Raw genomic sequence first — 26795 nt, 5'->3', positions numbered from 1 at the left:
GTCTGTCCGTGTACATACATACACGATGAGATGTAGGATGCGTACACGTCTGTCCGTGTACATACGTACACGATGAGATGTAGGATGCGTACACGATGAGATGTAGGATGCATACACGTCTGTCTGTGTACATATGTACATGATGAGATGTAGGATGTGTACACGTCTGTGTGTACATACGTACACGATGAGATGTAGGATGTGTACACGTGTCTGTGTACATACGTACACGATGAGATGTAGGATGCATACAAGTCTGTCTGTGTACATGCATGCGTACATAATGAGTTGTAGGATCAGATGGTACAGGTCAACACCACCTGTTGATTAATGAGAAGATTGCAAGTTACCTTTACACACACGGTCTTCTTTTCTATTATTGTATTATCATGGCAGAGGTGAAGGTTTACAGAGGAAATTCATTTCCCATTCAGGAATCTGTTTCTTTGTTACGTTGTTACATTATTTGCAACCCCCTCAGTGTCACCTTACTCCCCCCAGTTATTCTTCAGCTCCTCGCTTCCATGCCCTTCTCCCTGCCCCTTCCTATCATGGGAATTTGTTTGTCTCATTCATAGGACTGCTCAGAGATTATGTCCCTCATGGATGTCTTTGTTCCGTTCATGCGCCTGCCTGTTGTTTGGCTGCAAGGTGATCCTGGTGGGGAGCAGGGGGTGGTGTGGGAGTGAGGAGAGGTGTTCCGTTCCCGGTGTGAAGGGTATCTGAGGGCCGTAGTCTCAGGGGTTTCTACCAGACCCATATGTCTGGCCTTTTCTATGATTTTGAATTTGTTCTATATTTTCCCCCTAGTCTGCCCAGGACTTTCTTTGGTGATCCTGATACAGACGGGTTCTTGGCCCAAATCAGGTGGTCAGTGCGTATTAATTTAATCAGATTCTGGACTGACCCATCAGAATTTTCAATAATCATGTTAGACGGTACTGTATTGGGTTTGTCTGCAGGGCTACATCAACAGACCTGAGATTTCATGTAAGGGAAAGACACGTGACAAGTTTAGACAAGGCCAGTGCCTTGACCTCAGTCAGATGTCATTGATTAACCCAGAATGATAAGGTCTAGAATCTTTGATCTGGGCACCCAGCTGTACAATATATAGCCCTTAGAGAGCTCACAGAGGCAGATAGGATGTCCAAGAAGACAGGCAGAGGGCACTATGGGAGACTTAACTTAAGACAGGTGCAGAGACAATAAGGAAGACAGTTGCAGGAGGTCAAGGGGGGAGAGCTGTCCAAGGACACGGCGTGGCAGGTGCACAGGGGAGAAGGTGTGTGGCTCCCAAGGGAGGTGTGGGGATGTGACAGTGGCTGAGACCAGTGAGTTAGGAACGACCTCATGACAACATTCTGGAGAATTTGGACTTCATCCTGAAGACTGTAGCAAACCATGGCGTGTGTGTGTGTGTGTGTGTGTGTGTGTGTGTGTGTGTGTGTGTGTAAAGAGCGCTTGGTTGAGGTGGAGAATGACCTGTGGGGGAAAGAACTCATGGGAAAACAAGGCCCTGCTCCACCTACTGTCGAAGTAACTATTCATAGTGGTGAAGGTCAGGTCAGAGGTAGAGCCCTGAGATAGTTGAGGTTTATGGTGCCAACCTGGCCGATAAACACATGTGGGGTTAATTGAAGGGCGGAGGGATAAATGGCTCGGTAAACCTCGTCTTTCTAGTTCTCAGGTCTCTTGCTTTCTGATGGTCAGACCAGGATGCAGCTGCCTTAGCCAGTTCCGGGCTTCAGCTTGCAAGACTCACTTCCTGGGAGACATCCCTGAGGAGAAGCCACATGGACCTACCTGGATGCAGCCCTGGGTGCTGGAGCACCCGTGTGGAGACCCCTGCCAGCGCTGAGATGCTTACACGTTCACTGATTTGGCTTTCCTCCTGCAGTCGGCATCATTGCATCTGTTTTGTGAGATGGAGGAGGACTTTGTGGATTGGTGTTCGACATATGGGTTAATGTTGGACTTGTGGGCTTGGGCAGCACTGGGTTGGCATGCTTTCTTTATGTACACTTACCCTCTATATACAATTCTTATACATATGAGTTTCTGTGGATTTGTTTCCCTAATGCACCAAGATTAACACAAACCCTGATTTGAACAAGAACCCTGGATTTAGGTCAGGAGGCCAGGGCTTTAGTCCCAGCTTAGCTGCTAAGTAGCCAATGTCTCAGCTCCTCTGATCCCTATGATAAAAATGGGGGTGATACCCTGGGTGCAGCCAACTCCCCAGAATCAAGCGAGGTCGTGTGTGTAACCACATGAAAGGAAGCTGAAGCTAGCTATTTTTGGAACCGGAAGAGCAGGATGGGGGGGGAGAAGCAAGGGCTTTAGGTGAAAAGAAGCCCATGGTTCTCCCTAGTGGTCCAGGGAATGACCCAAGAGCCAAAAAGAGTGGGTAAAAGGTGGAAATCCACATTTCTGGGGAACCGGCCCCAATTTTACTCTCCTTGATGCTTTGAAGCCTCTCCCACTCTGAAGAGCTCTCAGTCCTCCCAAGCTCCACTCGGCATGTTTCTGCAGATTATAGCATCTTCAGGGCCAAGGTCAATACCACAGGATCTGGGCACCATGGCCAGTGGTAAAAATAGGCCTGTGCAGCAGACAGATCACTAGAGCCTGCCCAGCAGCAGCCCTGGAAGCCGCAGGACACCGACAAAGACCCAGATCCCAGTGAAAGGCCCGTGCTCTTGCTTCCTGTTTGCATTAAGCCTGCAACGCAGTTTTCAGACCGTAGGACCCGAAGCACAAATGTAGATGAAGGAAAACATTCATGTGTACAGGACCAGCGTGCGCTGTTTTAAGCTGGCCTGGCCCAGAGTTGGGAACATGGCCAAGGCCACACCTGTCGCATCATTTTTCTTTCTTTGGCACCCAAGAACAAGTGGCCTCACACTGCAGAAACTGCACCCACAGAAACAGTGTTTGCATCTGAATTCAGGTCTTTGCCTGTGTGACTTTGAGACATCATTTAACTTCTGAGACATGGGAACGGCACTGCCCACTCTGTACAGCGAGCCGCCGTGAAGATGAAATGGCACGTGACATGGCTTGTGGTGCACATGGAGGGCTCCCGCCAAATAGGAGCAGCTGCTGTCGTCACCTAAGGGTGTTCATTGAGCACCCGAATGGGCAGTGTAGCCAAAGGGCAAAGGCGCTGGATCAGGGGAGACTTGGGCAAAGCGCAAACCCCACTGATCACACAATCAAAGTACTGTCACCGCCTTGGGGGTTGCTGTGCTGCACCCGCATCTCACCGCGAGTCCCGGTGAGGCCCCTTCAAAGCAGCTTCCATTTCACGGGTGACAAAGCAGGGATTGTATGCCACTGGGGGGCAGCGTGGGGGGTGGGCGAGGGGGAGGACTCCAGTGCAAAGGCAACTTTCTTCTTCTGTTCTCTCAGGCAAGAAGCATTCTTTTCCACGTACAAGGGAAAGAAAGCTCTTCAAGGGCAAGGGTCTCCGTTTATTGGTTCTGAACGACGCACCCAAAAGCCAAACTCACTGCCACCGAGTCGATGCAACTCATAGCGACCCTACAGGACAGAGCAGAACTGCCCCTTAGGTGTCCAAGACTGCAACTCTGCTTTGTTGTGTTTTGTTTTTTCAAATCATTTCATGGGGGCTCGTACAACTCTTATCACAATCCATGCATACATCCATTGTGTCAAGCACATTTGTACATTTGTTGCCATCATCATTTTCAAAACACTTTCTTTCTACTTGAGCCCTTGGTATCAGTTCCTCATTTTTTCCCTCCCTCCCCACCCTTCCTCCTTCATGAACACTTGATAGTTTATAAATTATTTTTTTCATGTCCTAAACATTGACCAATGTTTCCCTTCACCCATTTTTCTGTTGTCCATCTCCCTGGGAAGGGGTTATATGTAGATCCTTGTGATCGGTTCCCCCTTTCTCCCCCAACCTTCCCCTCCCCCTCCTGGCACTGCTACTCTCAGTATTAGTCCTGAGGGGGTTATCTGTCCTGGATTCCCTATGTTTCCAGTTCTCTTTACCAGAGGAGAAAGCCTCCCCTTTTTCCTGACAAGCAGCTTGTGGTTTCAAACTGCTGACCTAGAGGTTAGCAGCCCAATGAGTAACCACTTCACCACAGGCTCCTCAGAATGAAGTACTATTGCTCTTTTTCCAGTAATCTGGAAGCATAGCATCACCAACACTGGAGACGAAGGTGTGCATGGCCCAACGTACCGAGCTCTCTTCTGGAATGAACAGATGTCTGATTTTGAGATATGAAAACAATCAACATTTCTGGTTTCTTCTCATCTCATGCTTCCTACCTGAAATTTTTCCCTTTGATGGGGTGAAATGGGTCGTGTTGGTCTGTTCCGTTGTTGCTGCAGGTGGGTGTTTCAGCTGGCCTCCCCAGGGACTGCCAGCTTGGGTAGGACGGGAAGCTCTGGATCTCCAGGCTGGTGGGGGTGCCGAAGCACAGAGCCAGGGCCGATTTCCCTCTATCTTCCCACCAGATTTTTAGAGGGAGAGGCTTTAATGTAGCAACAGTGTTTCCCTGCCTCTGTTTTCAGAATGATTGAGGGTGTTATTCATGGTTCATCTCCCCTCCTTGTCTTCATTCGGTCTCGTTTGGGGGACACATGCCACTTTGGGATGGAGGAGCGGGTTGCTCACTTCAGTATGTTTTCATTTTGGAAACAGCCTGTGCTCCAAACACCTATCTCTGGACAAAATAAAAGGGAAGAAAAGAAAAGGGGAGGGAAAATAAAGGTCTCCATCAATCTCGCCCTCCAAGGATCCGTCTCGGTGGTTGAGAACAGACCAGAGCTGCAAGAGGGGATGCAGGCTGACGCCACTCGTTCGCTGTGCTCTTTGGGGAGCGGTGGCTTCAGAAATGTTGGCTTTTCGTGGGATAAAGGGCTCAGACGTGCTGAGCTCACCCAGCTCTGAAGGAAGCCTCGGGTGGGAGGCAGGAGGGCTGTCAATCTGCTCCCCGAGACAGTGGCTGCCCCAAGTTGTGGGAGGAACAAAGCCAGGAGCAAGACTATGGCCTCGTGATGGACGACTGACCCTGGCTGCCTGCTCCTTCGGTGACTGTCTCTGCCGTGGCCTCAGTCTGCCAGGGAGCTTGGCATCCACTCGGTTCTGGATGGGAGATTGGCAGGGTCAAGGAGAAATGGAGTGGCCAGGCAGAGTGGGAGAAAGAACAGAAAGGGTGGGAGGAAGGAGACTCCAAAGGAGCTCACAACTCCAGAAGTACAATTCCTGTAAATCTGAAATACAGGCAAGTAACCAGAATCCGTAGAAGAAATAGGAAACTAGGACTAAAATGAGTGCACAAAAGATGAATGGAAGCATAACAGCCATTTCAAAATAAAGAATGAAGAAAAAGCATAAATATAAAGATCAGGTATAAGGAGAAAAAATAAGTGTAGAAACAAAAAAATACAGCTATTAAAATAAATGTGCAACGTGATGGGTTTGTACAGTTGCTGATTTTGTTGCATTTTATGGCATTTTAGTTATGATGATCTGGTAACTGGTATTCATGAATCTACATCAACAACATTTTTTGAGAATAAAATAGTAGTTCAGGGGAAATTATAAAAGCTTTTGCTCAGTTACCAATAGCCTTGTCACAAATAATGCTGTAATTCAAAGTAGAAAGATTTTGCAGAACAATTTTGCAATTCGTATTCGTGTGATCTGAGAAAGAGTACATTTAAGCAATTTGCAGCTATATTTATCAATTGGAGAGTGAACCATTCTGTCCTGGAAGAAGTGTAGTTAAAATGCTGCTTAGAATGAGGATGGTGAGACATCGTGGTGCCTACTTTGGACCAGTTATCAGGAAGGACCAGTCCCTGGAGAAGGAAATCATGCTCGGCAGACGGTCATCGACAAAGAGGAAGCCCCTCTACGGAATGGACTGACACCGTGCTCACCCAGAGCAATGGTTACGCAGATGACACGGGAGCGCGCAGTGCGTTGGCCCGTTGTTCACAGATGCAGAACCGACTGGATGGCACCTAACAATTACAGCCATTTTTATTACCCATTATCCTACGATTCAAATGGACATTCATGTCTTCTTTCCATTTGAATCATAGAATAAAGGGTTCTGGGTGGTCTGACGTCAGATGCGGTCCGTGGAAGCGCGCAGCATCGCGAGTGCCTGCACTGAGTGGCACAGCCCCAATGAAGCCCCTGTGCTTATTCACGGAGAGTAAGGATGACTCACATCAGAACATACGTGAATCGATAACTGACCGTCGATTCTCAGTCCATGAAATTTATTAGATTTTTTAGAAAAAATGCTTTCATGAGATCTTAGTACTTATTCACAATTGAAATAAATTCTCAGCGATCTTAGCTTAGAAAGGAATTTCTTTAATTTGATAAGGGGCATCCATCAAAATGTGACAGTAACTATTACCTTGCTAGTGAGACCCGAAGCTTCAGGTCAGTAAAGTCTGGCAGAAAACAAAGTGGTATATGATGGCCTCTTATTCAGAGCCTGGAGAACAAGGTTTTACGTTCATGAACCGAACGACTCAATCAATATAAAGATTCAGTTCTCCCCCAATTAATTTATAAATCGAATGCTCTTCCAAGCATAGGTGAGAACGCGGAGCAACGGATCCCCTCGCTTATGGCTGAAAAGAATAGAAATGGGCACAGTCGCTTTAGGGAGTAACCCGGTTCTCTTCTTCATCCCAGAAATCCTCGTCCTGTGTGGAGGCTCTTTCTTGTGTGCGTAAGAAAACATGCCCTCCCCGTTAGTGCGGCCCCAGTCAGAAGTGGTCCAGAAGGCATCAGTAGGAGAAGAATAATAGTGGCCCTCAGAGAATTAGAGACTATAACAATGGCTAAGGAATGGTTAAGCAACAGACTATATATTTTAATGGGGATCCATCTCAAAAGCAGTGTGACAGGACGCCAGCATGTTTCAGACAGACGTGAAGACTTGTGTTTCTGTAAGTTGCAGGCCTGGAAGGCAGCACTATTCCGTGTTCATGTCCATCCGTACACGCCTGCGGAGAATGCTCATCAATGTGTCTCTAGGGGGGAAGGAAAAGGTTAGGGACATGGAAAGAGCGTCCACAAGGAGTCTTGAGCATATTTGACATTATTTTTATTCAAGGTGCATTTTGTGTAGCAGACAGTTTTCACCACTAAAAGGTATCGTATCTGAAATGCAGTGAAGGACCCTGGACTAGACCTTGGAAAGAGAGAGAGATTAGTGGAAACACTGACAACATCCAAACAAAGTCTGAGGTTTCGTAAACCGTTCTGACACGTGCACCGTGGTAGTGATGTTTTTGGCTGAGATCCATCTGACAACAGCAGTGATATCCCTTGTTCCACGTCCTTTTCTGAAGAAGCAAACAGGTCACTCTGGTGACCAACGTGTGCCTGGCTGAAGCCCGTGGTGTTTTCAGTCAGCTCTTAGGTAATGAAAGAAGAAGGTCGGAGAAGACTGCATGTGTTTGAACTGTGATGTTGGCAAGGACGATTGAACCTAGGGTGCACCACCAACAGAATGAGCAAGTGCATTTTAGAAGCGAGACAGCGGGAGTAATCTGTAGACGTGAGGAGGGCAACCCTTCAACTCCCTCACTTTGGACACATCATCAGGAAAGGCCAGTGGGAATGGGCTTCCTGTTTGGGCAAGGACCAGACCAATGCCAATGAGGGAAGTCCTCAATGACAAGGAGCCACACAATAGTGACAGCAGTGGACCCGAGTATCCCGATGATCCTGGGGATGGGCCGGGTGGGGTAAGATGACATTCTGTTCTTCAGAAGGTTGCCACAGGTTGGCGCCCACTCAACAACTGCTCACACCACTAACACGTAACACCAGGGCAATGTAGATGTTCATATTTTGGGACACTGTGGAGGAGTCTATAGGAATTCTCTGTATCATCATTGTAACATTTCTGGAAATCTAACATCATTCCAGAATAAAATATCCATTTGTAAAAATGGGAAGGGGAGAAATTAAAAAAAATTAGCCCTCAGTTCTTTCCCCAAATCCCTACTGTGTGATAGGGAGGTTTATTGTGCCAGCCTGGCCAGTGAACACATGTGGGATTAATTGAAGGATGGACGGATAAATGGCTTGGCGAGCCCCGCCTTTCTTGTCTCTTGCTCTTTGATTATTGGACCAGTGTATGGCTGCCTTGCTTGTTCTGTGCCTCAATTTTCCAGCTACACTACCTGTGGGACACCTAACCCGTGGACTGTGTCGCTGTAATTTGAGGTTCCTTCAAGACCTACTTCGCCACATTAGTGGAATTTACATCTCCTGAGCTGAGGACAGTCGGATCCTGTCATCTGGCTGACTGTTGGTGACCTGCTTTGCTGTTTGCTGCCTGTGGCCGGATAGTCTGAATTGCTCTACAGAGGACTACCTGGCAGCCCTCAAGACTTGAAGGACTGCCAGTGTATTAGCTGTCTCACGGAAGTGAGTTGCACTGGGCCGTTTGTATTGCTTTATAGATTAATTGACTGTTGATTTCTTATGTTATCTATCTAGCTATATACATAGATATAAAATTGTTAGCGTTCTGGTTTTGTTTCTCTAGAGAACCCTGTCTCACATAACTGTCAGCTCTCTTCCCCTTGGCCTCGGTCCGGTGTTGTTGTTAGCTGTCACGGAGTTGACTGTGACTCTTGGGGACCTCAGGTGTGCACAGTAGGAATGCTCCCCAAGGTTTCCAAGGCCGGACCCTGTGGCAGCAGATCCCCAGACCTGTCTTGCCCAGGGCCCTCTGGGTCAGTTTGAACTACCGACCTTTCAACTAGTGGTTGAGCACCGAACCATTTGCTCTACCTGGGGACGCCTAGGTAGGTGTACAGTGAACCCTCGCCACTTCGCGCTTCGACTTCCGCGGCTTCACTCTATCGTGGTTTTTGCGTAACAGCGCATGCTCTGTCATTACTGCCACTGATTGGCTCATACTGTACACGCTTGATGCCATAAATAATATAATAAATAATAAATGATAATTGTAACGTCCAAAATGTTTTACTGTATTTTCCCTTTTTCGTTTAATAAATTGGGTAATACGAGTGTAATGGTGACTAAAGGGTGTTTTTTCATGTCCTCTATGCTCTAACTACAAAAATATTTGATTTACAAATAAGGAATCCTACTTCGCGGAATTTCATTTATCACAGTAGGGTCTAGAACCGATTAACCGCGATAAACAAGGGTTCACTGTACTTGCTCTCATTTTACAGATGAGGAATCCTGCTGAGAAAGGCGAACTGACTTCACCAAGGCCATAAAGCCAGTGAGGTGGTCCCTCCACTATAAGAAGCGAGAAGCTGAGACTAGCTGGGGGTGCAAATGGCTTGTTTTCGGCTCCTAACCTGGAGACCCTATAGAAGACAGCCGTAGGAATCTGCCATAAAGATTACATTCCAGAAAACTCCGTGGGGTCCACCATGAGTTGGAATCGATTCCGTGACATCTGTCGCTTTGGCTTCTTAGGGCTGATTCTAAGAACTCATCAGCGCCCCTCTGAAGGCAGGGCGGATAAATCCCCCGGGGTTCATACCCACTGTTGGGAGAGCTGAGGCCGAGAATGATGTGGAATATGAGCCTTGAAGGAACAACCAGGGTGGAACAAGCTGAGAACAGTTTTGTGGGCGGGGAGGGCTGGCATCAGGCCTGCCAGGGCCACAAGTCACTGGGGATTTTGTATGCTGGCAGGAGGGAGATCATGCATGTTGGCTGTCCACCCCCGTCCCCACTCCCCCCTCATTTCTCTGTCCTATCCAAGCTATGGGATTCATGTCTGGTAGGCACTTGTTGTTGTTTATTGTTGTTGTCAGACCGTAAAAGCAAGGTCACTTGCTCTTTGACTCTGTTTAGTAGTTGAAGGGAGAGATTTGGGTGATGAAGGGAGCCCCTCAGGGCTTGATAGAAATGCTGTGGGTGCGAGTGGACTGTTAATCGCTCCCAAAGTGTGGGTGTTGGTAATATCACCCCAGAAGGTTTGTGGGAGCAAGGAGGGAAAGCACTTTTTGAGAGAGGTCTCCCAGGAGAATGTGAGATTAGTTGAGGTTCAGTGGGCTCCTTTGTTGCGAACTCAAGGAGCATATTTGAAGGGATAAACCCCTTCACTTAGAGCAGAGCATCCCAGCCTTGTTGCCATAGCGACGGTGTTCAAACAGAGGCTTAACACCAGAAAACACCAGGTTGGAGGGATTCCTTTGGCGCTGTGATTCTCTGCTAGAAGTCCCAGCTATTGTGCGCCATGGGAGGAGAGGGCTGCCGGCTTGAAAGGCCTCCCTTCCTTCCAGTCTCGTGCTGTGGGGCTTTTGTTTTGGCTTTCTCTGGACTGACATGGTTTTCAGAAAGGGGTTGCCTTCCTGCAAAAGAAACCGGTCTTCATTAAAACCTGGGTCAGATTCTGGAGGTGTCTCCCTCCTTCAGGCCCCTTTTCTTTCTTGGGTTTTCTATTACCCTGCCATTCTGGAACTTAGCAGGGGCCTCTGGAAAGCCAGTCATCCGGCCCCTGCCCCAGTTCGAAGGTCTGGTGGTTCCTTCTGACCCCATCCATAGGAGAAGAACACAAGCCTTACAGCCCATGGGCTATGGTCACTTGTCACCAGTCCCTTGAATTGTTTGGCCTCTTTACAACTGTGCACCAACTTGCAAGAAAATATTCAGAGACCTGATTCTTCCTGACTTAATCTGTGTGCCTTTCTGGCTTCCGGTACACCCAGCACATCCATCTGCCCTTCTGCACCTCTGTGTGGGCAACCCTGCTGTGATCCTGGAACCACTGAGAATCCAGTCACTGAGTTACGGATGGGGGATGGTGGGAATGTCTAGATTCTCGGTCACTCCTTTTGGTCCCTTGCCCCTGCCTGATGAGCCGTGTATCTCAAGACTGCAGTGTAAGGATAAGAGTCTGTAGGTTCTACCCTGCAGGAGCCAGCATGGTGTCTGGCCCACCAGCATTCTTACCCTAGGAGTCAGACAAATCTGTATTAGACGTGATCTTGCCTTGAAGTGTTTTCTACCGAGTTAGAGAAGTGACAAGAGAATATATAAGGTTCTGGAAGCAAGGATCTTTGCCTACTTTGCTTTAGACTCTAAAGTGGTGAGGTAGTTAGTTTATTGTGCCAACCTGGCTGATAAACACATGTGAGATTAATTGAAGGGCGGAGAGATAAATGGCTCGGAGAGCCACGCCTTTCTTGTCTCTTGCTCTTTGATCATCAGACCAGCGTGTGGCTGCCTTGCTTGTTCTTTGCCTCAATTTGCAAGCTGCACTACCTGTGGGACACCTAAACCATGGACTGTCGCTGTAATTTGAGGTTCCTTCAAGACTTGCTTCACCACACATTTGGAATTTACATCTCTTGAGCTGGGGACTGTTGGACCCTGTCATCTGGCTGACTGTCGGTGACCTGCCTTGCTGTTTGCTGCCTGTGCCCAGATCGCCTGAATTGCTCTACAGAGGACTACCTGGCGGTCCTCAATACGTGAAGGATTGCCAGTGTCTCACAACTGTCTCACGGGCGTGAGTTGCACTGAGCCATTTGTACTGCTTTATAATTTAGCTAACTATTTATTTCTTATGTTATATATCTATCTGTATAAATATATATAAAATTATTAGCATTCTGGTTTTGTTTCTCTAGAGAACCCTGTCTAACATATTTAGTACCAGGAGTGCTTCTAGAGAAATAAAATCATAAATATGGGCTTCTTAAATTGGCTCTCCAGACTGATTAGTCTTAACAACACTAATAATACTACTTCAGTGCCCCAAAGCATGGATATGTCTGCTACTCTTAATAATCCATGGTATGAAATAGCAAAGCTAATACCTACAGTAGCACCACCGATAGATGAGGTGCTAGTTAAAGGAGAGGCTCTGAGTGATTGTATCTTTGATATTTTCCAGGAGTTTTGTCAGAATGACAAGTATAGGAAAGCTGGCTGGCTGGTCCTTCTTACAATGGAAAGTGTGATTAAGGAGAGGGATGGTCTCAGAGCCTCAGAAACACGCCTCAGGTGCAGACTAACTGATTTGAAGGCTTTCATCTGTGCTAAAAAGGAGAGCCTTTTCTCCTCTAGTAATAGAGTTGACCTTGCTGAGAACCAGGTCCAGAGTCTTATTATATGAGTGGCTGAATTACAACATCACCTTCCTAATGCCGCGACCCTTGAATACAGTTCCTCATGTTGTGGTGACACTCCCCCCCCCACCATAAAATTATTTTCGTTGCTACTTTATAACTGTAATTTTGCTACTGTTATGAATCAGGTGACCCCTTTGAAAGGGTCATTAGACCCCCAAAGGGGTCATGACCCATAGGTTGAGAACCACTGCTTTAGAGGAATGAGATATCGGTGAAAGCCAACAGATAAGTTGATGTTGCATTTTAATGCAAAGAACACACATGTTATAAAGTACCTGGCAACCCCTTCATGAGTTAGTTTCCTGTGGTTTGCGCTTTGCACATGTTATTTTTGCGAGTTATTTACATGGGCGTTTTATATGCTAAAATATGATATAATACTTTGATTCTTTGGAATGTGTTGAAACTTGCAATATGGTGTCTTAGGAGTCAAGTTTTGAAATTATTTTTTTCTAAAATCTTGAAAAGAGTGGTGAATATCCTCTAATTCTTTGGTACACGTATAGCCCAGGGAGATAAGTATTTGTTGCCCATGGTAGCAAACTTGAGCTGTTAAACACAAATAATTATGGCATTGAATTCAATTGAACAAAGTTGGCCGAATTCTGAGCCATTATATCGGGGCTACTGTTACTGGGTCAGTGTTGGAGAAAAGCCTCTCTCGCTCCAGTTATGATTATGTAGTAATTCTCTCTCCTGATTAATTCCCTTAACGTCTGTTTCAGCTGATGATAGTTTCTCTTCTAACTCTCTTAGGGCTACTTTATATCTGGCGTCTCTTCCCATTTCTTTCCATTCCTTTGTGTTTGTGTTTTAGAGCCATCTGATAGGTGTATGTATATTTCTCTGTGTACATGTTGCCAGTCTTTAACTGGCGCATCTGATCCATTTGGGTTGGTTGGGATTTCTGATAGCGCTGGAGTTAGAGTGAAATGAACATGCAGGGATAGAGGAATGGTGTCACAACGGCCAAGCTCTGACCTTCTAACCCAAAGGCCTGCGGATCGAACTCACCAACAACTGCATGGCAGAAAAGACCCGGTGGTCTGTGCCTCCGAAACCCCATGTGGCAGTCCTGCTCCATCACAGAGGGGCACTGTTAGTGGGAATCCACTCGCTGTTACATAACAATAACAACACACGGGAATGAGAATGATCTTTACACAAACAAAAGCCTGCTATAGAAAGGGATATACCTTTCTCCTAAATTATCAGTGTAAACTCTGAGCTGTTAGTACTGATAGGTGCAATTGAGTTGTTTCAACAGATTGAAACACTCCGAGTGCTGCCACAGTCTTATAACGAGGTTTGAGCCCATTGCTTCAGCCATGTTGTCAATCTGTCTCCTTGAGGGTCTTCCCCTCTTCCACTGACCCTCTGCTGTACCAAGCATGATCTTCTTTTCCAAGGACCAGTCCCTCCTGATCATACGTCCAAAGTACGAGAGACAAAGTCTCATCACTGTGCTTCTAAGAGGCATTCTGACCTCACTTCCTGCAAGATCATTTATTTATTACTCCAGCAGTCTATGATAATGCAAATGCACTGAGTCTTCATTGTCTAGATTTCACTTGATTTCAATATGAAACAATTAAAAATGTCATGGCTTGGCTCAGGTGCATCTTAGTCCTCAATGAGACAGGTTTGCTGTTTAACACTCTAAAGAGGTCTTTTAGATCAGATTTTCCCAATGCGATACAGCATTTGATGTCTTGGCGGCTAGTTCAGGGAACATGGATTGTGGATCAAAGTAAAATGAATTCCTTGACAACGTCAATCTTTTCTCCACTCATGTATTGGTCCAGTTATGAGGGGTTTTTTGGTGTTCTTCCACTGAAAGGTAATCCGTAATGAAGGTTGTAGTATTTGACCTTCTTCAACAAGTGCTCCATATTCTCTTCACTTTGAGCAAGCAACGCTGTATCTGAGTACCACAGCTGGTAACAAGCCTTCCTCCAATCCCGAGGCTGGATTGTTCCTCATCTGGTCCAGCTGCTTGAATGATGAGTTCAGCATGCAGACGGAATCAGTAGAGTGAACACACCTGGTACAGACCTGTCCTGATTTTAAACCATGCAGAATGCCTTTGTTCTGTTCAAACAACTCCCTCTTGGTCTGTGTATAGAATGTATGCGAATACAATTAAGTGTCTTGGAATTCCCATTCAGTGTTATCCATAATTTGTTATGATCCACAGAGCCCAATGCCTTTGCATTGCCAATAAAGCGCAAGTAAGCATCTGCCTGCTATTCTGCTTTCAATCAATCAAGACTGGCCATCAGCAGTGCTCTGCCTCGTTTCACATCCTTGCCTCAATCCGGGTTACATTTCTAAATGCTCCCTATTGAGGTATTGCTGCAATCATCTGTGAATTATCTTTAGCAAAATTGTACTTACCTGTTTCTCTGTCATTTCTGCTTCCGTTCTGTCACTTTTTTGGGAAGGGGCACAAGCATCACTTTCTTCCAGTTTGTTGGCCAGGTGGCTGTCTTCCAGTTTCTTGGCACAGACCAGTGAGTGCACCCAGAGCCATGTCAGTGTGTTGAAACATTCCCGTTGTTGTTCTGTCCGTCCCGAGAGCCATTATTTTCACTGATACTTCTAGTGACTTGGACTTCTCCTTCCAAAATGATTAGTTCTTAACTGTGTTCTACATCTTGAGATGCTAATGTTGACCAATTCTTTTTGGTACACTGACTGTGAATTCCTTCCACCTTCTTTTGCTGCTTCCTGGAGAATGCAATATTTGGCTATAAGATCTTTCAGTATTGTAACTCGAGGCTTGATTTTCTTTTCTTTAGTTATTTCAGCTTGAGGTAGGCAAAACATGTCCTTCCTTTTTTGCTTGTTAACTCTAGGTCATTTCATTATAATGGTTTACTTTGCTTTTTAAAACTCCCCTTGCTTTTCTGTTCAGCTCTTTTACTCCATTTCTCCCATCTGCTTTACCTATACCATGTTCAAGAGCAAGTGTCAGTCTCTTCGGACATCCACTTTGGTCTTTTCTTTCTTTCCTGTCTTTTAAATGACCTTTTGCGTTCTTCAATTTTGATATTCACAGTCATCTCACAACTTTTCTGATCTGTCATTACTGTTCAATGTGTTGAATTTATTCTTGAAATGTTCTCTAAATTCAGGTGAGATAGACTCAAGGCCATATTTTGGCTTTTGTGGGCTTGTTTTATTTAGTTTTATTTTTCTTCAGCTAAAACCTGAACTCCATATGAGCAACTATTCTGCATATGGCCCTTGACCTTGTTTTGGCTGTTGATATTGGGCTTCCCTATCATGTTCCCACAGATGTAATCATTTTGATTCCTGTCGATCTGTTCTGGTGAGAACATATGTATAATCATCATTAATGTTGATGAAATAAGATATTTGCAACGAGTCACTTGTCTTGCAGAAATTCTATCCAACTTTGTTTTTCTCCTCAATGGGATATATCCAGCTACTAAAACTTCCTCTTTATTTTCACATGCCAATCAATTAGCAATGGATGTTAATTGAATGATCAATTTCAGACTGAAGAATTTGATAGAATACTCTAGGTTATTCATCATTGGCTTTGTGGTTTTGCACACATTTGAATAATAGTGGTATTAGCTGGCCTTCATTGTAGGTATATAGATATTACTCCTCTAACTACATTGAAGATGCTATACTATAAATTACATAAAAATAAGTGATAGGCTTTCTAAAATGTTTCCTACTCCCTAATCTTTGCCAAGAAAATTGGAAGACAGCTATTTAGGCAACAGAATGGAAGCACGCCCTATTTGTCCCCATTCCAAAGAAAGATGACCCAACAGAATACAGAAATTATTGAACAATAACATTAATATAGCATGCAATTATAATTTTTCTGGAGATAATCTACAAAAGGTTGCAGCACTACAATGACGGAGCTGCTGGAGTCCAAGTCAAATTGAAAATGGATGTGGAATGAGGGATCTCACTGTTGACATCTCATGGGTATTGCCTGAAAAAAGAGAATACCAGAAAGATGTTCACTTGTGTTTTGTTGATACTGTGTGGATCCTAAGAATGGGAATTCCGGGACACTTCACATGTAACCTGTACACAGACCAAGAGGCAGTGGTTTGAACAGAACAAGGGAAACTTCATGGTTTTAAACCAGGAAAGTTGTTGCATCCTTTCACTATTCTTACTCAGTCTGTATGCTGAACACATGCATAGACAGGCATTTACATGGTTATATAAATGCATATGTATTTTCATAGCACAAATCTGGTAGGCACGGCTGACTTCAAGAAAGGGAGCTTGGAGCTGGGCACCTAGGAGACGTGGTGGGGAAAGAGCTTTCCCTGTAAACACCAATGTAGTTAAAAACTTGAACCATGTGAATATGTTGGCCACTCAAAAAGAAACACACGGTAATTTAAGAGCGACATCCTTCTAGGATAAAGGTGACCAGATTTTGACATTGGTAAAGCTAATGATCAAACTCATATCCTGGCATAATAGCCACATGGCAGCCGAAAACCGTATACCCTAGCTTGTTGTGCATACTTTCCAAAAATTGGGACTTTTAAAAACTGCCGTGGGACACGGGGAAAAATTGTTAAAAATTGGGACGTCTGGTCACCTTATTCTAGGACGAATGGTTTGGCTCCTGATACTTTATCCTTTGTCCCACTTGTCATCCCTTTATCTTTCCCTTGCACACACCCTGAGACAGGTCTCATTGAAACTCTACCCAGGAGTGAGCCAATATTTCTAAATTATCCCTCGAGGCTGATTGCCATGTGGGGATGCAAGCTATCTAGATCTGTGATTTTTAAACATTAGCCAGCATCCCAATCACCTGCGGGCCTTGTTAAAACACAAGAGGCTGGGCTCCAACCCTGAGTTTCTGATTCAGCAGGTCTGAGGTCCAAACCCAAACCAAACTCACTCCCATAGATCCAATTTCAACTCACAGCGACCCCCTTCTAGGCTAGGGTAGAACTGCCCCTGTGGGTTTCGGAGACGGTGACTCTTTATGGGAGTAGAAAGCCCTGTCGGTTTTAATAGGAGTAGAAAGCCCTGTTGGTTTTAATAGGAGTAGAAAGCCCTGTTGGTTTTAATAGGAGTAGAAAGCCCGGTCTTCCTTTCTCGGAGTGGCTGGTTTTTCCCAGCTGCTGCCCTGGCCGTGAGCAGCCCAATACGTAATCAGTGTGCTCTGAGAATTTGCATTCCTGACAAGTTCTTGGTGATTCTAGTCAAGCACTACTGTTCCAGACTAAACGTTTTCCTCCTGTGATGTGCTGATGTGCAGCTTGGGCCTTGCTAAGTCCTCATCTAGACACGTGGAGTGATGGTATCAGAAGACGTATACTCATATCTCTTCCCCTGGGCATGACTGTAGCTCACTGTTTTCCAGCTCTGTCCACCCAGCAATGCCCATCAGGCTCCCTCGTCCTCGTAAGAGAGTGTGCTCATCACCACGAACGGTGCTGACCTATCAGGAGCCCGGCGTCTCCCTCCACCTGAGCTCCGCTGAGCAGATATTCTGTGATTATTGCTGATGCTTCCTTGTGCCGACTTCACTGGTATTTAGGAGGAGACAGGGAAGAGTCATGCTAGTTACCAATTCCCTGCCCAGTGGGTCTCAGCAGGGATGCTATCAACATTGAGGGCTAGATTGTTCTTGATCATGAGCGTTGTGTTTAACACAGGACCTTCAGCATCCTTACCCAGATCCCCCAGCATCCTCAGTCATGATGAGAAGGCTGTCATATGTAAGGCTGTCACACCTCCCAGGACCTCTCTTCCACATCAGGGTCAACAGAGGAGGGCAGCACAGGGCAGCAGTCTGTGAACAACTGAGATTTGTGTCAAGCTACCAGACATCTCTTTGTCCTGCCAGCCCCTCTGTTTCCAGGCCCTTGTCACTAAGACAGACTGCCAAGGTGCCAAGGAACAAGCTCCCTTCAGAGGGCTGTTAATCTGTGGGGAAGCAGCCCTCACCTCTGCGAGGTCTCTCCCCTCCACCATGCCACCCCCCGCAGTTCTGCTTCAGTCTTCTGTGGAGGAAGCTCCTTGTTCTTGGTCTCCTTGTGCCTCCTATTGTTCCCAAACTCTAAGCCTGTTACCCCCAGCCTCCGCTCCCTCCCTTACGCCACGCACATCCATCAATAAAAGCACTCGGCCTCTGCTGCAAGTGAGGTGCACGCCCCTCCCAGTCTCTCCCTCATCCCTTTGGCATGCCTGTCTCTGATAGGCTTTCCTTTCCCCCTTCCCATCCAGGGGGTGCCTCAGTCAGCTCCATGTGCTGCAGATCAGGGGCAACTTCGGGGACTTCCCAGCTGCAGGCCGTGAACCCCAGGGAAGCATCCCTCTGGATGCCGTCCTTGCCCTCCCAGGCCCGTTGCACAACAAACAGCAGTGAAGACAGTTTTAAATTATGTTGTTGACCATTCCTCCCCAGCCTGCCCCGGGGAGGCTACAGAGAGGGGAACTGTGCATGCTCCTGGGCAACCAGGCGAGAATGGTGCCCCCAAGGTGAGATGACACCTGGCCAGGTGCCCAGGAAGGGGGAGTCAAAGCAGCCTGCTTGAGTCTTATCTGTCCATCTTGGCTTGGTTGGAATTCTGGAACTGACCTTGAAGCAAGATCGAGGAAGTGCTGGCTGGGTCCCCTGGTTTTTGCTAGAAACTGCTCGCACGGCCAGACTGTGGTATGCCACGCTTCTGAAGCGGCTGGCCACGGTCTCCTCCTGCTGCCCTGGGAGGCTGTTTTGGTGAGCTCCGTTCAGTTTTGAGTTCTCTTTCGACCATGGTTCTTTGGCCAGCAGGCACGGGGGTGTAGGAGCAGGTAGAATTCGGTGTTCATTGCCCCATAGCCAGCTCTATGGGACAAGCTATGCTGGGTCCTGGCCTAGAGTGCCCACCGGGCCTGCTCTCAGACACGGTCCTCTCCCTTCTGTTCTGTGAGAAGTCCTGGCTAAGACTAGATGGGAAGTGAGCCTATTGAACCAGGATGCTGCCTCCTCTGGGCAGCTAGCTATACCCGGATGACGATTCTCAATAATTCTTCAGAACTGTGGGTGACCTTTGGGGATTCATATATGTAATTTGGGTGAAAGCTTCCATTGCATCCTGCAGCTTTAGTTTGTGAGGAACCGGAGCCCTCTTTCTTTATTCATGACCTTCTCGTAAGGTCTCCTTTCAGCAGGTCATTCTGTTGGCTCCTACTGCAAAGGATCAGGACCCTTTCCAGTGAGGTAGAGAACCAGGGAGCCAGAGGGGGTGGAGGAAAAGGTGGGGTGGCCTGAGGATGCACCACTGATTCTTTTCCTGATGGTTTGAAATGTGCTTTGAACTCTGGCCCCATTGTGAAAGTGAGACAGGAGCTTCCCAGGCTCTTTTAAAGAGAAAACCAGTGTGTACCTCCTGTTCTTTTGTTTAGAAAACAAGCCCCACACATTAAAGGGAGTCTTGGCACGTGATTGTGAAGTGGCGGATGCAGGGAAGAGCAATGAGCTGAGATCTGAGCAGCCTTATAGTTGCTGCAAAGAAAACTCGGGACCTGGGGCTGAGACGGGAAGCTTTCTGCTGGGATTCAGGGGAATCTGGACCAAAGCCAACGTGATGTATATGTGAGCAGGCTTTCCTTTAAAGGTCAGGCCTGAAGGCTTTTTAACATGGTGAACATTATAGTGTAGGGAATAGGGGACCATTATAATATTACCAAAGGGTACCCCAGAAAGAAGATCGTGAAAATCACGATTGCTTAGCTGAAGAGTCGAGGATTATATCCAAACTGTATTAGAGCTTAACTTTTGGAGCGCAAAGTTTACAGAGGCGATGGGCTACCATTTATGGGTCTCCACTTGAATGCAGCCTCCATTGGATTCCTTCTCACCGTTAACTGGCAGCGTGAACAGCGTGGCCCTCAGGAAGAGCACATTCAAGAGTGGATGACTGCCCCTTGCCTGGTCCAGCGAGGAAGAGTCAGCAGGGCCCTTAGGGACTTGCCGGGGTATACCCTTCGTGGAAATTACAGCGCTAGAGTCCTGTGTGTAAAGAAATAGAAAGAAGCAGAAATTCTCACAACCGGTCCAATAGGCAACCTCATGATAAACAGAGAAGACATTGACATTGTCCAGAAATGTGTCTTGCTTGGGTCCACAATCATGCTCATGGAAGCAAGAGTCAAGAGATCAAAGGACACATTGCATTGGGAAAATCTGCCCCACGAGGTGCCTTTCAAGTGTTGAAGAGCAAGGGTGTATCACCTTGAGGTCCAGTTGGGTCAGGCTTTGGGTGCCTGGCCCAAGCCGTCGTTTTGATCACCTCAGAGGCACGTGGAAGTTGGACACTGAATAAGGAAGATTGAGGAGGAGCGGATGCCTTTGACCGAGGTGCTGGTGGAGACTGTGGAGGGTGCCAGGGACTCTCAGGAGAACAAACAGATCTGTCTTGGAAGAAGGACAGACGGAAGGTTCTGTAGGGGCTCTGTAGGGGCAAGGGTGGTGAGACTTCATGTTTTTTGGACATGTTATCAGGAGAGAACCATCATGCTTGGTAAAGTACAAGGGCGGCAAATAAAGCGGGGCTGTCAGTGGCTGCAACAATGGGCTCAGACAAGAACATTTGTGAGGCTCTCTCAGGACTGAGTGGTGTACATGGGGTCAATGTGAGTTGAAAGCAAATTGGCAGCACCTAACAACAACAACAACAACAACCAGGGTTGGGTGGTCATGAACAACATCCTGACTGCCTTGTTTGGAAGGCCCTGGACCAGCCTTACTTACAAGCTCTTCTGTCTAACAGTGGTTCTCAACCTTCCTCATGCTGCGACCCTTTAAGACAGTTCCTCATGTGGTGGTGACCCCCCAACCATAACATTATCCATTGCCACTTCATCACTGTCATTTTGCTACTGTTATGAATCGGGTGACCCCTGTGAAAGGGTCATACCAGGTGAAGAACCGCTGGTAACATCATGTCCATGTCCCAGTTGTAGCCCTGCTTCCACTCCTGTAGTCCCCCTGGTCACTGTGGTGTGTTGACCTGCCGCTCATCATACTTTTGTGACAGTCTCCTTTACCCTCCCAGGTCTTTGTAAGGGTTTGGCATCTCTGCACACCCTTGGATGCCAGGATGACCTGGTGCTAAGGGTTGCCTTCATTTGAATATTGTCTTTGTCTTTTCTTATTCAAGACTCAAGAAATGTTCTTCTTAAATTGGATTTTCAATTTAGGGTCTCTTTTGTACCTTAAAGCAAACAAAACTATAGAGTTTATCATTCCTGATCTAAAAAGTAGTCCTAGTGGTAGTGGTGGTGACAGGGGACAAGGGAGCAGGCCATGTCCCCATTAATTCTATGGTGTCTGAGAAGATAGGGAAGCCCCGACAGCTCCCAGGCGCACTGGCCTCCTGCTCTGCTGCCTGGGGTGAGTAGAAATTGTATTTGCTCGTTCATTATCCTGAAACGAGTCTGGAGCACATACGAGGGGGCTTCAAAAAGTTCATGGGAAAATGGAATGAAAAATATAATAGCATTTATCCATGAGCTTTTTGAAGCGCCCTGTTCTCGGGCGGTGTTTGTGCATCTCCGCCTGCACTCATTCAGCTGCATTCTCCTGGCAGTCTGTGTGACCGTAGGGCCCAGCTCAAGTCCAGAGTCCTCGGAGGAGTGTGTGTGTGCCTAGCTATAGCCAGGTATCGTGCATTGCACCTGGGGGGCGGTGGGGGGGTCAGAATGAAACCCTGCTCACCGCTCCTCTTGAAGGAGGAGAAGGCCAAAAAGCCCCCCTCGCCTTCACATCACTGCTCCATTGTGGTGACTGTCGACCCTGCAGCTCTCTTCCCTACAAGTCACTGATGATAGAAGCTCACCCTGAGTTTTAGACAGCACAAGCCCTGTGTCTAACACGAGGGGCGGGGCTGTGGATGACGAAGGAGGTCCCTGGCCTGGAACATGGTACTTGGGAGGAGTAGATAAGGGCGAGTAGATAGGGAGAAAGGAGCGGAAGAAAGGGGTCTTCAAACTGAAGAAGTGTCTCCCCACCAAAGGGGGTGCAAGGACCTGAAGTGACCGGACGTTTGGATTAAAATCCAGAACACACAAATCTCCATGAATGGATATGTCGCTGTTAGGTGCCTTTAAGCCGGTTCCTACTCACAGTGGGCTCCGTACAAAACGAAACTGTGCATCCCCTGTGCCATTCTCACAGTTGCTCTACTCGAACGCACTGGACGAATATAAAATCTCTTATTCACAAATGTAAAGCTTTCAGACCGACATGGACTTGGAATGGGGTTACTGATAGCGTGAGACAAAGACCAGCAGAGAGGTTGGGGGAGAGATTAGTGTGCCACTCTCTTTTCTATAAATAAGAAAAACAAAACAAAACAAAACAAACCGCTGCCCCTGAGTTGATTGTAACTCACAGTGACCCTATCGGACAGCTAGAACTGGCAGTTTTGTAAGCGTGGACAACTTCGTTTTTCTCCTTGCAACAGCTGGTGGAATTGAACCACTGGCCTTGTGGTTAGCAGCTCAGTGGATACTATGCTACCAGGGAGGGCTCCTTGTTATTCACGATGAAGCATCTGAGGTTTTACCTACTTGCAAGCTACCAGATAGCTGGCCACAGTTTCATAAATGCTGGCAAAAGACATGAGACTCCTGGGTCAGACAGATAATTTTACGTCTCAACGATAGAAGCAGCCAGCGTACCTGCATTTTCTTCTGTTGGTTCTTTGATTTCTGATTCTTATCCAGACTCCCTACTATTGAGTTGGTTCCAACTCATAGCAACCCTATAGGAGAGCCAATCCCCTTAGAGGGAAGAAGCAAAGGGCGCCAACTGACACCTGTATGCAAAGCAGATGGCGTTGCAGGGGAGAGACTTCCAGTTCAGGGAACCCAGGTCTTTTCTAATGGACAGTAAGCAAGTCTGTTCTTTTTTGAATTTGTTTTGAACAGTTTTCTTAGCATTTCATCCACATGTCATACAATAGTTGTACAAATACCACCCCACTCAATTCTAGAACATAGTCTTCTTGTACTCTGTTATGCACGTCATATTTTTTCTAATTGTGGCAAAAATATACACAACAAAACATTCTCCAATTCAACAACTTCTACATGTATAACTCAGTGCTGTGAGTATACTCTTCATGTTTTACAGCCATTATTGATATCCTTTATCGAATTATTCCACCACTTTGAACATAAACCCAGTGCCCCCTGAGCAACACCTCAGTCTCTAGGGGTTCATGTAACCCTTGGCCGACTGCGGTTTCGTTTAGCCTGGCTGTTCTTTGCTTCCATGCGAGGAATTGTCTTCTCTGGAGTAAGGCTGCTTGCTATTCAATTGTCCTTGAGACAATCCTCGAGAGCAGAGGTCGGCTAACTGCCTCTCCAGCCAGATGGGGCTCTTTCAGTACGTAGATGTGGCTCTGAAATAAAACTGCAGTGAAAATAAAACTATCATCGTTTCATTTTCAGACAAGGGTGATTTCATTTGTAAAAATATATTTCTGGCTCTTGAATGATTTTGAAATTTTGGTGCGGGACAAGGTTGGCTCTTCTGTCTCAAAAGTTTTCCAACTCCTGGTGTAGCCCAAAGCCAGTCAGTGCGTCTGTGTGCCAGATGCACCGAAACGGGAGTGTGCTAGCCCAGGTTGATTCGAGAAACAACGTCCTAGACACTCTATGTGTATAAGAAGGAGTTTTATATAAAGAGTCATCGCATATTAAGAAAGCATCCCAGCCCAGTCCAGATCAAGGCCATAAGTTCGATATTAGCCCATAAGTCCATACCACTCTATAAATTCCTCTTCAGACTCATGCAACACATGCAATGACACCCAATTGCAGGAAGATCACAGCCAGTAGGTGGGAAATCTTGTCGATCCAGTGGTGGTGGAAGCATCTCAGCACTGGCGTGGGTCTCCACGGGGCTCCTCCAGCTCCAGGGCTCTGGCTCCATCAGAGTAGCTCCATGCGGCTTGTCAACAGGAAAGCCAAGCAGAGAGAGTGTGTCCCAGCTCCAGGGAGGAAGACAGGAGTTCCCAGAATCCTCAGGCCCACACAGAAGCCTCACTGGCTATGATCTGATTGACAGGCTAGATTACACCCCTTCACAAGTTGACAGGAGATGATGTAACTGCCCCAGTGAGGAAAGCCTTCAAGAATTGTCTCCCCATTGATTCATTAATAGGAAGAGAAAGGAAGAAGTTGATGTTTATTGTACTCCTGTTATGCGCCAGGCACTAAGACATTTTCATTCCTTGCCCCATTGAACCTTCAAAACAATCTCGATCTGAGGTGGTATGATTGTTGTTTCATCAGTAAAGAAATTAGAGATTGCTGTTGGCGACATTGCTAGTGAGTTAATAAAACTGGAATATCCAGCTGGAGGATTTGTATATATATCATGAACTCATTATATGCCAAGTATTATGATATAAATTAATTGGATGCTAATTAGATGTCAGGAACTGTTCAAAGAGTTCTCCCTGCATTCATTTACTTCTTATAACTAAGATTCTCGCGTTTTGCACCTGAGAAAACTGAAGTGAATGTTGGAAATAGGATTCAAACCTGAATGTGTAACCACTGCACTGCTGGGCTCTCTGTTCACTTCCCATGGTCATGGTCAGACTAGCATGTTTCTGGAGGACATGTGCCCAGAGGCTATGGAAGGATTTGGAAACTGTGCCAAGTGCAAATATTTGAAGGGCCTGGGTCTGTTTGGTCTGCAAAAGAATAAAGGAGCGATGATGACTGTCTTCAAACATTTGTGGGCAGGCTGTTTAGAAGAAGAGTGTTCATTTGGGTGACTCCGAGAGGCAGGATTGGGCCTATGAATTCACTCAGCAAAAACAATTTCCTGCGTAATCCACGATTCCAACATAGGGTAGGCCGCTTGGGGAGTGCAGGCTTCCTCTCTTGGGATCTTCAGAGTGATTACCTTTCATCGTACTCGGACAGACTTGTCCCTCAACAAGCACGTGTACTTCTCTCTGAAGAGCTGGCTAATCAGAGGTCGGTCTTTCCGGAGAGACCAGATCCTGATAAACAGCTGCCCACATGCCTTCCCTTGCCAGCCACTGCTATGCTACCTTCAAGCGTTAGGATGCCTAAGACTTTTCTACTCTCTAACATGCACAAGAGAGGGTTTCTGCAGGTGGAGAATCTGGATCTGTCGCAAGAGGCCTGGAGGAGTTAGTCTCAGCTGTGCTCCTACTTCTGCCAGCTCCGGGCATCTCAGGCTTGCCCTGCCTCCTATAGACCCATTTGGATCTTGACTGAGTCCTGCCTCTAACCTGAGTGGGTTATTATTCCATCCCTGCTACCAAACTTGCAAACCTCCGTTGGGTGGCCTGACCATACTCTCTTAGTTTTCTAGGCCCACATAGCACCCAGGGTGGGGCAGCGCAGGAATCCACCACTGGGTGGGAGGTTGACTTGTGGTCTCTTAACTGTATGTGCAGTTCTGTGATTCCCTCTTTGCTTATCAGATAGTCCAAACTTTCCAAAGCAAATGGGAACAGGTAGTTGGGTCCAGTGCTCTCTACAGTAACCTAGCTGTTGGTCCCATGGAAACTCTCCAGGTCGCGGGCAGCTTTAACTCTGAGCTGAGCCAATATGACCCAGATGGAGAAAGGCACTTGGGGAAATGGTGAGGAACAGAAGTGGTAACAACTGGTTTGAAGGCATCTTTTCCACAGATGCCAGAAATTTGTTTGATTGGAAGCTAATGACTTACCAAATGTGGGCCCAATTATCCGGTGCATATCTTTAAAAGAATGACATTTTCATCAAAGATCCTTGAAGGTGATGTTTTAGCCCAGCATAAAGGGCAAGGTCAAGATCAGATGTTGAAATAATGCCTTCACTGTCCCAGATGTCAGGAGTAGCTAAAAATATACTTGTGATGCTGAACAATCATTTGCCATATCCCTTATTCGCTGGAAAGGGAGAGAGTGAAGAATGGAGCCAAACGGCTTTCATTATCCAGTCTGCTGACATGATTTTATCTGCCCCGCTGATATCAACTCTGTCCAGCATTCCATTTGAGTCCCAGTGCTCTGAGAGACCTCTGCAAACTTAGACCTCCGTCCTTGTGCTGGTCATGGCCAGTACTCTGTCCTCTACCACCACCTCATCACTGCCACCACTACTGCCATCACTACCACCACCACCACCACCACCACTGCCATCACTACCAGAACTACTACCACCAGCACCACCACCAGCACCACCGCCATCACTACCATCACCGCCATCACCACCACCACCACCACCATCGTTACCAACACCACCACCATCGTTACCACCACCACCACCATCACCATCACCACCACTGTCACTATTATTTATCACCGCCATCACCACCACCATCACCACCACTGTCACTATTATTTATCACCACCATCACCACCACCATCACCACCACTGTCACTATTATTTATCACCACCATCACCACCACTGTCACTGGCACCACCACCACCGTCACCGCCATCACTCTCATCATCACCACCACCACCGTCATGGTCATCACCATCACCATCACTCTCATCATAATCACCACCATCGCCACCACTGGCACTATTATCACCACCACATCACGACCAACATCAGTCTCATCACCACCACCATCACTGTCATCACCACC

The sequence above is a fragment of the Echinops telfairi genome, unplaced genomic scaffold (assembly GCF_000313985.2).
Source record: "Echinops telfairi isolate 266 unplaced genomic scaffold, ASM31398v2 ScPeMD7_17;HRSCAF=63, whole genome shotgun sequence".
In the NCBI taxonomy this organism is placed as follows: domain Eukaryota; kingdom Metazoa; phylum Chordata; class Mammalia; order Afrosoricida; family Tenrecidae; genus Echinops; species Echinops telfairi.
The sequence above is the reverse complement of the archived record's forward strand: the minus strand, read 5'-3'. Positions refer to the sequence as shown.